This window comes from Lampetra fluviatilis, chromosome 3, assembly GCF_964198595.1.
Source record: "Lampetra fluviatilis chromosome 3, kcLamFluv1.1, whole genome shotgun sequence".
Taxonomy (NCBI): Eukaryota; Metazoa; Chordata; class Hyperoartia; order Petromyzontiformes; family Petromyzontidae; genus Lampetra; species Lampetra fluviatilis.
The window spans coordinates 7,395,287-7,409,048 of record NC_136277.1 but is presented as its reverse complement, the minus strand read 5'-3'; the positions used below and the strand labels follow the sequence as shown (position 1 = coordinate 7,409,048).

At 52.9% G+C, this 13,762-nt stretch overlaps 1 long non-coding RNA gene across 1 annotated transcript in view; it reads left to right on the top strand.

Annotated features, from left to right (window-relative positions):
* Positions 1-13,194, top strand: part of LOC144951906 (uncharacterized) — a 273,092-nt gene extending 259,898 nt beyond the window's left edge. The window contains exon 3 of the long non-coding RNA XR_013640546.1: positions 13,145-13,194. This is a non-coding gene — a long non-coding RNA (uncharacterized LOC144951906). The remainder of the gene's footprint in view (positions 1-13,144) is intronic.
* Positions 13,195-13,762: the final 568 nt, after the last annotated feature.

Below are 13,762 nucleotides of genomic sequence, written 5' to 3'. Positions count from 1 at the left end.
CAACATCACGACGGCCCGCGGCGTCATGACGCGCATCAACCGAAGCGGCGCAGCTTCAACAGGGAAGCATCTTCGGTCTGGAGGCGCCCCCACTCAGAGTGGGACACCTCCAGGATGGAATCGCACGGGATGGGGGTCTCGGGGGAGGACGTGGATGCCACCGCAACCAGCAGAACAGGCAATCAAGCCTCTGGAGACCGACAGCTGAGAGAACCCAACTGGAAGGCGCAATGGCCGCCCAGGGGAAGCCACGACAACGCATCGGCATTCGTGTGCCGGGTCCCTTTTCGATGCGACACTCGGAAGGAGTAGTCCTGGAGTATCTCCAGTGAGGTGGACAATTGTCCAGAAGGCCGGTCAACGCGCAGTGCGTATTGGAGAGCAGCGTGGTCGAAGCGCACCTCGAAATTCCGGCCATATAAAGAGGGCCAATACTGCTGCACAAAATGAAAAATGGTGAGCAGCTTCCTACTTGTTACAGTGACGCTGCTCGGCTGGTGAGAGCACTCTGCTCCCATATGCCACTACCCTCTCGACGCCGTCAATCACCTGGGACAGAACAGCACCGATGCCCATATTACTGGCATCGTTGCCCAAGATGAAGGGCAGGGCGAAGTCTGGGTATCGTAGGGGAGGGGACGCACCAACCCATCCCGGAGGGCAACAAAGGCAGCCTCCTCCTCGTTCCCCCAATGAAACTTCTGCCCCTTTGCCGTAAGAGCATGTAGAGGCTTGGCAATGATGGCGAACCCCGGCACAAATCGGCGATAGTATGAAGTGACTCCTGTCATGCTTCTTCACCAGCACTATCGGGGCACCCCAGGGGCTCGTGGACGCGGATATTACATCAGCTGCTAACATTTTGTCAACAGCGACCCGTACGTGTTCCTTCTCGGCCGGGCTCAGCCGGTAGGGGTTTTGCCGAAGAGGGGGGGAGTCACCAGTGTCAATGTGGTGGCTCAACAGGGTGGTGCGACCCAGATCGAACTTCCCGTGACTAAACACGTCCCCGAATTCGAGTAGCAAAGCCCGCAACCCGGACCTCTGACCGAGGGAGAGGTGCTGATTCTCCTCACAAAGGGCATCAACCCACTTGTTATCACGAGGCCGCGCCTGTCCGTCATCATGCGACCCTTCTACCGCTGCAACGCAGTCAACCCGTTCCCCCACGGCTGACGCGTGAGTGAGCACCGTACCCGCTTGGAGCACTGTCACGTCAGCGCCCTCGGTGGCATCACGATCAAGCGGCTTGCGCATCCAGAGGGGGACGAGCATCTGACCCCCTGGGGGAATCGTCACTGTGTCTGCCACCAGTGCCTGCACCGACGCACATCCCCTGGCCATATCCCCGGCCGGCGACAAGTACGCCAACCTCCATCCCGAGGGCAATTCCAGACACCTATAGTCAGCCAAAATTTTTAGGGGCATCTTCCCGAGGAAGTCCGTCCCCAACAGACACGGTACCACCAGGGACTCGGACACCAAGATGGCTCCCGTCAGTGAAATGCCGCCGATCAAAACCTCCGCATCAATCTGGCCCAACATCCCCAGCGACCCCCCGTTAGCGGCAAAATACGGGACAGGAACGGGACGCAACCAACTTCAATGAGCTGGCAAGATATTAAATGCCCTGAACAGTACCGACGACCGTGGACGGACCCGATGGCTGCGGCTACAACTCGATGAGCCAACTGCGACCACTGAGCGTGCCCCATGGCCCACGTCTCACCCGACGTGATGGAACTCCCACACGACGCAACTCGACATGACGGAATGATGACCGTGCGCGGATTGGCACGATCAACAGATGGGTGAGGTGAAACCAAGGGCTGAATGTGTGGTGTACCGAGACTTGCCTGGGGATCTTTGGGCATTGAAGGTGGGTGAGGAGACAAAGATGGCGGCCCCGGATAGCCTCGACACGACATCCGGCACTCCACTGCGACGTGACCCGGCCGCCCGCAGTTAAAGCATACGACGAGGAGGCCGGTCGCGCCACCCATTGTGCTCCGTAAAACGCCGCTAGCTGCCGGCGCCAGTCACGGCGGCACAAGCAGGAGCGGCCTCGTCCTCCTCGGATGTCTCCTCTGCTGGCGCAGTGCAGGCCACGAGGCCCAAGCGCTTCTTCAACCCGAGATGGGATTGAATACACCGGGTGATCACGAGGGACGTCAGATTGTCGTCCTCGGTCGCGGGCAGGAGAACGTTCAATTCCTTGGCCAGACCCAACAACTAGTCCAACACAAGGGAGTGTGACATGAGGGCACTTCTGAAGGTGAGGGGCAACTCGGTTTCCCCCCGCCATCGTTCCGCAAATCGGTGGACGGTGGGTCGTAGATGGTGGCCATCTCCTTAAAAGTCGAAGCCAGCGAGGAGCACTGCGCAGGCGGAACAGTGTAAAACGCCCCCAACGAGTCATCGTCAAGACACGTCGGGAGCGCCTTCAGCACTTCCTCGTCTGTTCACCCCGCCATTGTGCAGCTCGCGGTGAACCGGCATTTGAACGCCTCCTAATCCCCGCCAGCTACGGAAAATTCCCTCACAAAGGGGAGTCGGCGATGCAGCGCAGGGTCCTCCCGCTGCGCAGCTGGCAGGTGAGTGGAAATGGCGGCCTCCACACCGCGCGTTCCCACCAAAATGGCGGCCGCGTGGTCTGCCGGAGTGGCGGGAAAATCCCGTGGTAGCACCGCCACCGCCGACGTGGCATCACCCCGTGGTCCTGGCTCGCCCGACGCCGGCTGGCTGACGTCCAATTTGGCGACCAGCTCTGCCACTGCGCCCAGCAACTCCCCGATGCGAGCGCTCATCATCCGCCAATCTTCGGCCGGAGACAGATCTGCCGGCTGGACCCCGCAGTGCTAATCCACCGCCGGTGACACCTCGGTGGGACTATCGGGGGCTGCCATCCCTGGGGCCGACGGCTGGACTAGAGCTCCGGCGTCATCCTACTCCTCAGAAGAGTGCCTTGCAAGTTGCCTATGGCGTGTGGACATAGTGCCTAAAGGTAAGTCTAACCTTAGTTATTGCCACTTCTGGCATCAAATGTAATGGACTCAGATAGGCGCACACAACTTCTCGGGAGGCAACACTATTTATTAACATCACCACTGTGTTACATAGGGTTATAACCACCATCCTACTCTAGCTAACACACACCGTCTTCTCTAGCTAACACACACCGTCCTCTCTAGCACTGACTCTCGGATACACTAGCGTGACCCAGCCAGGTGGGTTACTGGCGGGTCCACTGACTGGAGGCTTGACTCTTCTCGGCATCTTCACGATGCATCCTCATTCTTGATACGGGCAGCCCCGAACACAGAGATGAGACTGCTTATATAGGTCTCGGCGTGTCCGGGCTCCACCCCGGCCACTCCCTCCTTCGAGAGCCCTCTTCGAAACCCCTCAGCTCCCACGTGCCCCCTAAGGTGGCCCCGGGGCTCCCGGCCCCCACCGGGTTTCGGTCACGTGTCCGACCGGGTTCACCTAGAGTGCCACAGCCTCACACCACCCCCTGTGGCCTCCCGAGTCCAAACCCGGCACTGACATTATTCATGCCACTAGCCGGGATGACATCATGTGTGTTCCATCCGTGTGTGTGCGTGTGTGCACAGTAGTGACATAACCAGTCACTACACCTTGGTGAACAGCGAGACTACATCGAAACTGACAAGCAAATCATCTGGAGACAGTGAGATGTCCCTGATTACAGAAACCAAGTGAGCTGAGCTAATATTCTTGGTTCTTTCGGTAAAGTCACCTAGAAGGGAAATAATCAAATAATACAAATAAAACATAATAAAATTCTCACGACGTTTTGGTCACAACGCAAGTAGTCGTCCTCAGGTGAAGAAGAGAGCTGTCGGAAAGACAGCGTCCTAATGAACACTGCTAAGCTTGGCAGCGTATTTTAAGCTGGGTGGGAGGAGGAGAGCGTCTTGACAAAGGAGTTTACATATCAACAGAGGAATTTAGCATATTGATGACAAATGCAGATATGGGATTAGTCACTCCTTGTGGAATGTGTAGGCGGTGGGGAGTCTCAAAGTCATATTATGCTAGTGTATTGTGTAGGATTAGCAGTAATAAAGGGAGGGAATTTTTTATAATAATGAACTGCAACAGCCCAAACCTCCGCGTATCAAGCTCGTGCATTATGTGTAAAACAAAAAACATTAAAGGGAGTTTCTAAAGAACTGCAAACACCCTACTACCATACAATAAACCGAGCTGAGTTAAGTACAGCTGAGGTGATCTTGCCCGTGAAAGAAAGCAGGGTCTTAGACAGAAATCGGGCCAGTTTGTAGGTGGGTAAGTTAATAGTGGAGACGATAGGACGGAGCGGGCTACCTTTTTTATGGATTTTTGGAAGGTCATAAAATCTGGGTGATCTAGCAGCTGAAGGTTTTAGAGAGAGCTGCTTGGTCGGTTTGATAAGAGAAGTCAAATTAGTGATGATATTGTTGGTTTTAGTGGCCAGGCGATTGGAAGGATCTCTTGATTTTGGTATAGCTGCCATCATTAAGGAGGTCCTACATTTTGTTGTTATAAGTGGTTTTATCCTAGATGACAGTGGCATTGCCCTTGTCGGCTGAGAGGATGACAATGTCATCTCTCTTTTTCAATTGAGTGAGTTCAAAACGCTCGTCCTTGCTGATGTTGCTAATGGGTTTCTTAGCGTTTTTGAGGATAGCAGCGATTTCAGATCTTGCAACTGCTGCCGGGATGTGTCCCAAACCTTTGAGGGCTACGTCGACCTCGGCAATGATATCATCCACTGGGATGTGTTTAGTGGTGACTGCGAAATTCAACCCTTTAGCCAGTACCGATTTTAGGCTGTCAGAAATTGGGCTGTTACTATGATTGATAATAATCTTGTTCACGTCTAACTTTTCAATGTTTGGCTCTGGCTTCTTTTTTGACGGAAGGTTGAATTTAGAAATCAGGCTAACCTTACATTTGGTTGACATTAAAGTAGCTGAAGAAACTGCCATGTTATCTACATGGTCCCAAACAGATTTGGACATTTTATCTGTTAATGCTAAATGTGATTGTACGAGAGTCTTGTCTAAATTATCAAGTTAAAATCGGAGCAGTCTTATTCTCTCTGAGATTAGAGCGAGCCCTAAACAAGATCCGTTTATACGCTTTGGTTCTTTCGGTAAAGTCACGTAGGTGAAATTCTTTTTTTTTAATAAAAAAAATATATAAATAACTAAATTAAATCATGCCGTTTCGGAAGCAACACAAGCTTCCGTCATGAGGTGGGACAACCAAAGCAAGAAACATCATTTCTGTAGTGAGCAAAGAGAGCTGTTTGTGACAAGCGATTATATAAGGTAAGAGGGGGGGAGGAGCCAGGGAGGAGAGATGCAGGGGGCGGGAGGTGTGGAGTAGGGGGGGTGAAGCTTGTTGTTGTGCTGCAGCACCGAAGCAATTAGGATATTACCATGTTAATAACGTCCTTCTAGTGGAATGTGCGGCAGACACGGCTGGTGAGACACAATGCCGGAGCTGGTCAATGAGCGGGCCTGGGGGGGGGGATTAGTTGCGTGCTGCAGAAACTGGGAATGCGGGTATGGAAGCAAGCTATAAAAGCAATTAAAATTTTACCTGGTTAATAACATCCTTCCAGTGATTGCTCAATTTGAATCCATCCTCTCGGTTGAAGTTATGTCCGTGTTTGTATATCTGGATGGCTTTGATAGTAGCCTGACGGTTTGCAGAGTACCTTGGTCTCGGAAAAAATAATATCATGAGAGCCCACAGCGTTGTAGCAGTGATCATCAACTGTGGAAGAGCCAGTTCTGCCATGTTCAAATCCGCCTTGTGCTCGCGAATGCGGTCTGATACATGTCGTTTCGTTTCCCCAATGTAACAATCACCACAAATGCAACTGAGTTTGTAGACTCCAGGGTATTGCATGTCAGGAATGACATCCTTTACGGATGGGATTAGATCACGGATATTGTGTACTGTACTGAATCAGACCTGGATATTGTGTTTGTTTAAGATTTTGGAAATATTTTGGTAACGCCTGCAATTTAACGTGATGGGTTTGATTGCTTTTCACAAACAGCTCTCTTGCCCACTACAGTAATTTTGTTTCTTGCTGTGGTTGTCCCACCTGATGGAAGCTTGTGTTGCTTCCGAAACGTCGTGATTTAATTTAGTTATTTCAAAAAAATAATTATTCCTATTTTTTTTTCCATCAACGTGACTTTACCAAAAAAAACAAATCTAGAACCAAATCTAGAAAGATCCGTTTAGCATTAGGAGAAGTTACAGCAGCAGATGTAAGTGTAAAGATGATTGGTATTACCTTGGTGTCACGGCATCTCTTCAGAAAGGTGAGCGACTCGATCAGGTGAGCCTCCTGTCTCGCCGTCTGTTAAAAGATCTAACAGTTGTGTGGAAACCCTCCCCGTAGAAGCGGTTCATTCTTGATTTGAAGCTTTCGTGACTGCAGGAATCCATACTCTTTGGTTCTTTCAGTAAAGTCACATAGGTAGAAAAATAATAGATCACGACGTTTCGATCGCAACACAAGCAATCGTCTTCACGTGAAAAGAGGTTAAAATCGGCTGAGGCAGGCTGTTTATAAAGGTTCAGAGATGGGCGGGGCAGCTAATCTCAATGATGGAGCGAGTGGGAGAGAGGAATTTAAGGAGCGAGTAGGAGAGAGAGAGCTGGGTGGGGGAGCTCGGCGAGGACCAGCCGAGCTCCCCCGTAGTGGCAAGCCACCATTTACTTGCTCACCTGAAGGTTGGCTGTGTTAGTGAAAGTAACTCAGAGAGTCGAAAATAACTGCTAACATAGGTAGGTAGGATAGGAACATCATAGCCAGTTATGACCTAAACTGGTTAATAACGTCCTTTTAGTGATTAGTCAGTTTGTACCCATCTTCTCGGTTGAAATTGTGTCTGTGTTTATATATCTGGATGTAATTCAAAAAGTCATAAATAACTGCTAACAACGGCAGGTCGGATGGAAACAGCACAGCCAGTCAAGTGTTTACGTAGTTGATAACGTCCTTCCAATGATTGCTCAGTTTGTACCCATCTTCTCGGTTGAAGTTATGTCTGTGTGAGTGTGTGAGTTCGTGAAAGTATGAGTGAGAGGTTGTGCGCTTGAGAGAGTTACAGAGTTAGATAGCCTGTGTGTGTGAGAGAGAGAGTGTGTGTGAGAGCGAGTGAGTGTGTGTGAGAGAGCGAATGCGTTTGTGATAGTAACTGTGTAACGGGTTCCGGAGACACTTGTAGAGGTAACTCCTTTATTACAATACAACACTCCAACAGTCCTGATACTCTGTTACAGCCTAGGTACACAGCCTAGGTACACAGCCTAGATACTCTACTCTGGCTACGCTCTGGAACTCGCCCTCACAAGGTCGTCGAGTCGGGAGTTCCAGAGTCCCACCACTGGCTCTCACATCGTCCCAGGGTCCTCAGATGGCTGGTCTTGGGTCTTGGGTCTTGAGCTACGACTGGCCCTGATCGTCCAGGGAGCTCCGCTTTTATAACTAGTCCCCAACGAGGGGTGGGGCCGTGTGCGCTCCCAGATCTCCCACAGAGCACACACAGCCCCCCCCTTTGGCGGCGCCATGGGGATTAAGCGCCTGGGAACCCAACGCCTGACGCCAAGAGGCTTAAGCGTCTGACCCGCCTGGGAACCCACGCCTGGCGCCAAGAGGCTTAAGCGCCTGGCCCTCCCAGGGACCCAGAGCCCCCAGCAGCCCCTCCCTTCTTATGTCACTACAACTGTATGGGGATGAGTGTGAGTGTATATAAGATTGGTGAGCGGTGGTGCAGCGGTTAGCTAACTGCACTACGAACCCATGGACCCGGGTTTAATTCCCGCTCATGATCAACACCAGTGGCGATTATCTGAACCGGTTCTGGGCCTCCTCTAGGTCCACTCAGCCTCAAATTAGTATCTGGTGCGGTGTTTAAACATCACAAGGGATAAAAATGCGGCTGAGGCTGGTGCTGGCCACCCACCCCCTCGTGTGCTGTGCCACCCTTCATAGGCGACGCTCGCTAATAGCGCTTTCCCCGTCAGCCTGCTAAGGCTATCCGGGTGACCTTTGTCTTTGTTAGTGAGTGTGCGGGTGAGAGGGAGTGAGGCTGAGTGAGTGAGTGAGGTAATCACTGAGGGGGTGTGAGTGAGAGTGCGGCCGCCCTCTCGCTGCCCCAGCAGCAGCATCAGCAGTGCCGCTTATGTGGAGCTCCGCCGTGGGGCCAGGCTCATGACTCCGTGGTTCAAACTTGCCCAGGGATTGAACTTTGTCAGGAGGCGCTTCGTTGTTATTGGGTCCCAGTTCTCCATCTGTTCGGTGTGGATGTGGTCAGCACCCGCTGTCTTGGCAGGCCTCGTCGCCTTAATGGCTGTTCCCTTGCAGCCACTCTGTGTACCTGCTGTTTTCCCAAGCTTTAGTGGCTGAAGCGCTTTCCAGAGTGCCATGACGTTGCGGTGGTGTTCTGCTCTGTGCGGTTGCTCTCGGCGTGTTGACTGTGGGCCGTGCGTTCTCGCCGTGGCGCCCTCACGGCCGGGCGTTCCGCCAGCTCCCGCCACGACTCGTCGTGTCGCTCCTCCCCAGCCGCCACGGCGTCCGCAGCGAAGGGCTCTGCGGCATGCATGGCGACGGAGTGCTCCATCAGCTGGTCGCCTCGTGGGTGCACGCCACTCTCCATCTGCTTCTGTGCCCTGGGGGAATGCGGCGTCTCCTGGCGGCGTCTCTCCCCACGGTGACGAGGCGTGCGGAGCACTTTGGGCTGGGCCGGGCATCTGCCGCCGCCGCTTGGCTCTCCGATGGTGTAACAGCATTCCGTTGGCGTCACGGCTGGGGGGGGGGGCGTGAATCGCGAGGGGGCGGCGTTGGGAACGCAGCATGGGATCCGTGGCCGACGAGCACGAGGTCCGGGTTGTCACCCCGGTTCAACCGTCCACTGCTCGCCGGGTTTTGGAGTTTGGTGTCGTGAGTCAGGCTCGGCCGCTCGGCCTCTGCCCGGTTCCCCGCCGGATCTCCATTCTCGCCGCTGGTGGTGACCGTGGCTGTTAAAGTCACCGTTGGTGATCTGCGTTTTGTTGGGGTCAGTCCCCAGTGTGGAGAATTCAAAAGTCTCGTCGGGCGGATCGCAGACCGAGGATTGGGGATCTGGGCGGCGTTCTCGTTCGTGGTGGAGGTCATCTCGAGCACCAAGTCCGGTCTCGCGGAGGCGGTGCTCCGTGCCGTCCACCGGCTCGTTCCGCTGCCGGCTTCGTCCAGAGTAGCCGTGCTCCGTTGCCGGTCGCCCTGTGCGCATCTCTCTGGCGTCCGGCGCGTGAGCCAGGGAGCGGCTAATGGTGGACGGAGGAGGAGAGGCCCTCGGCAGATTCCACTGTCGGTGGCGGCCCTGACAGGGATCGGCCTGCCGCATCTTGTAGCTCGTTTCCTTTCCTTTGTCTTGGTGGGCGGTGTCCCTGGGGCAGCAGTCAGACGTCACTCACAGAGACACGGCGTGGACCATGTGGGTGACAGTGAGTGACAGTGAGGGAGTGACAGTGAGTGAGTGACAGTGAGTGACAGTTAGTGAGTCACAGTGAGCGGGAGACAGTGAGTTACCGTGAGTGACAGTGTGGGACTGAGTGTGTGACAGTGAGTGACAGTGAGTGTGGGACAGTGAGTGAGTGACAGTGAGTGTGGGACAGTGAGTGACAGTGAGTGGGACAGTGAGTCTGTGACAGAGAGTGACAGTGAGTGAGTGACACTGAGTGTGGGACAGTGAGTGAGTGACAGGCTGATCGATGCCCGGGTGCGGTCAAGGGATGGCTCTCTCTTGCTCAACCACGTTATGTATGCCAATGACCTGTTAATTGCAGCTCACTCAGAGGAGGAGTTGGAGGCGCTGCTGCTGAATCTGGAGCGTGCCTCTAAGAGGTGGGGACTTACGCTCAGCCCCACCAAAACGAAGCACCTGCCTAGGTATTTTGTACCATCGGGCACTCCACCCCCACAACTCCCAATCGGTGATGGGGCAGTTGGGGAGAGAGTGGAAAGTTTCCAATACCTGGGCAGTGTGCTCATGACCGGCTCCGGTTTAACAGCAGAGGTCTCACTCCCAATCAGTCGAGCGGCATTGTCTTTTCTTCAGTTGTGTAACGCTGTGTGGAAGCTACCTGGTCTGTCGCTCCGCAGGAAGCTTCAGGTCTTCTCGGCCACAGTCATTCCCTCCCTTCTCTATGCTTGCAAAACGTGGACCCCTCTAATGGAACATCTTCGCCAGTTAGAAACATTAAGGCTGGCCTGCCTATGATCCATCCTGGGTTTAACCAGGCTAGATTGTGTAAAGAGCTCACAAATCCTCGAAAGATCTGGACAAAGTCCCATCGGTGAGCTCCTCCGGCAGGCAAGGCTGCGTTGGCTGAGCCATGTAGCCCGCATGCCCAATCGCCGCATGCCCAAACAGCTTTTGTTCGGCCGGATCGAGGGGGCTAAACGGGCGCGGCACGGGCTACAGAAGAGATAGAGTGATGTGGTCAGGAGGATGTGGAGCTGAGTAGACTTGCCGATGACTGGTACCAGCGGTGTCAAGATCGGCCTCTGTGGACGAGGCTCGTGAACGATGCTACTGGGCAGTTGGAGGCAGTCGCCCTCCAACAACAACGGAGGGCGGAGGAGCGACGCTCACAACAATGAGCAGAGCGCCGGGTGGCTAAAGCACAGCAAGTTGGCACAGTAGGAGGCACAGGTGGTGCATCAGCCAGTCGACCCGTGGCACCTGGGTCTGCCCCGTAACCTCCTGCCAGCAGGCGTTCGACACTTCACATCGCCTCAAGGTGCACATAGCCTGGCACAAGCGTCGTGATGACGTCACCGCCACTTAGTGGCGAATGGCAGTTGTTGTTGTGGGACAGTGTGTGATAATGAGTGACAGTGAGTGTGGGACAGTGACAGTAAGTGACAGTTATTGACAGTGAGTTACAGTGAGTCAGTGACAGTGAGCAAGTGACAGTGACAGCCTCTGGGGCTCCACTTGGGGCCCTCGCTCGTGGGGTTTAGTGTCACAGGGACAAGAGGGATTTATAATAATGGTGCATTTAAAAAAAATCCCAGCTGGGAATCGAACCCAGACCTGTGCAGTTCCACAGGTGTTGGTTATCCCATTGTGCCAGAGCAACTCAGCCTCACTCTCATGCCGTTTTTGTTATTTAACAACAATAGTTTTGTGTTTCAATTAACGTGGGTTTATATTGCCTATACAGCAAGAGAAAGTGGCTGTTGTGTTGAGCAATGTAACACAGCAGCAGCAGCTGTGATTACGCAACAGAATACGGTCACCTGCAGCAGCTGATTGGGATCACATTCTGTTGCCGGCCGATCAGATCCAGATTCCAAATACGCGAGATGGATCTCAGCGGCTGGGATCGGGGTCAGGCCGAGCGCGCCTCGTGCCATCATCTCCCATGGGCCCCACACCGTGCACTGTGATGTTGAAGTCATCACCACCATCTATCATCATCACCATCATCTCCATTATCACCACCATCACCACCATCACCACCATCACCACCATTATCATCATCATCATAGCCACCATCATCACCATAACCACCATCACCACACCACCATCATCATTACTATCATCACCACCATCACCATCATCACCATCAGCCACTCTCCATCTACTGCTGGATGAAGGCCTCCCCAAACCGTCCGATGCATTGTTCAAGACAATTTCAAACAATTTGCATTGCTGCTACTTGCTTGCTCAGCCCCATCCCACTGGGCAGCCGAGTGGGAAGCTGAGTGGGAAGCTGAGTGGGCAGCTGAGTGGGCAGCTGAGTGGGCAGCTGACTGGCAAGCTGAGTGTGCAGCTGAGTGGGAAGCTGCACGGAGCTCCGAGGGATCCCTGACAGAGCCAGAGGCAGGCCCCAGCCTCGTGCTGCGCTGCACACCACACGACGCTCATCGTCACAGCAGCAGCAGGTGGTTGTTGTTACATCCTCAGCGCGGTTCTCAGCGTCGCTTGCGCCGTTTGTCACCGTCGATCCACGCTAATGTCTTGCATCAGGACGTGGTTTGTGTTGCAATTAGTAACTTTTTTTACTTTGCATTAGAAACTCAAACTCACCTCCTTCGAGTATTGCCTGCAACTCGTTAATGTTGCATGTCTCGGCCTCGCTGTGCACTGCGTTGCACAACTATCCGAGTCGATAACCCCGCATTCAATAAACCTTCAGAGCCAGGGTGAACATCCGGCTCCAAACGTATTTAATGAATTGAACGAGGTAAAACTGATGGGAAAAGACAGCACAAATACAGCATCTGTTAATACTTGGAAATATCAATACAATAAACACTACAGCATCATAACATTGTCTTAGATAACATGAAACTCAACAATAGATCCTGGATGGACCAGGCACCCACATTAGTACTGAACAGCTATACAAAAGAATAAGCTACTGTGTTAAAAAGGGCACATTGTGTAATCACTATACTGCAGCCAAAATGTACAGCACTACACATAACACTGAACTGTGGATGAGATATTTAGTCATCCTTGCTCTCAAGATCGTAATAAGGTTACATGGGTACAATTCTGACTCGACTTATTCAATTACAAGTAACATTCACAATAAGGTGAGTGGCAGGCTTCATTGTTAACTAGGCCTCATATTTATCATAACAATTTAACAGCATTGTAAAGGCATTTACAGCATTATAACGGCAAATTCTAACATTAGAACAGCATTCCTAGTATTATAAGAACAGAAACGAACTTACAGACAATGCTTCTTAAAGTCCCACAATGAACAGTTGCATATGTCTTCATGGAGACGCTCTTTGTGCCACCATTTTGTACTCTGTGTAATGGCTGACATCCTGCCGCGTGGCTGAGAGGGTATCTTAAATCGTAACTTCCTGGTCACGTGACCAAACTCAGCATCAAAACAGGAAATACCTGTGTACATACAACCCCACACCTGCCATGAGGCAGAACATTGCATCAACAAGTAAGTTGTTTAATCAGGAACTACGTCTGTGCATCTTATTCGTTCTTATGCACGATTCTCTAATTTAATTCTGCACATTGATGATGCAAACAGTCCAGTGTAGCTGTAGAAAGAACCTGACGCTCGCTGTGGTGACTCGTTGCAGGAATCCCGCAACACGCTGAGGTTTGCGGTATCAACTCTGGGAAACCTGAGCATGGTACCGGAGCTGAAGTCGTGCTTCCATCAGGAACTGGCTGCGGACGTGTTGGCCTGCTACCTGGACGTGCCCGACGCACCCTCCAAGCTCTCCGCTCTTTACGCCCTGGCCAGGATCACCACTGAGCAGGACCTGGACATCATCTGTAACGCACAGGGTGGGAAGCAATCTGACCACGGGCTGTTTGACCACCCATGGTGTGAGAGGCACTGGGGCCGAGGTGTAGAGTCACGTGGCCACGCAGCACCCGAGTAGCCACTCAGCGCCCGAGTGGCCACGTAGCCCCCGAGTGGCCATTCAGTGCCGGTGTAGAGTTGTAAATAATGACATTACGTCACGCTCGCCCTCCGGTGCAGTGACGTCAGAGAGTAACGTCATGCACGGCGGGTGGGATGGTGACGTCATGTCCCACGGGGATATTTATGGTGGGACGTGACGTGTTCCGGGTCGTTGCAGGGAGCCAGGAAGGTGTGAGGTTGGAAGTTGGGACCCAGGGTAGGGGGAAATTAGCGCCAAGCTAGAGTAGCCTGTGTGAGTGCTAGGAATCCCCAGTACCCTTCCCCT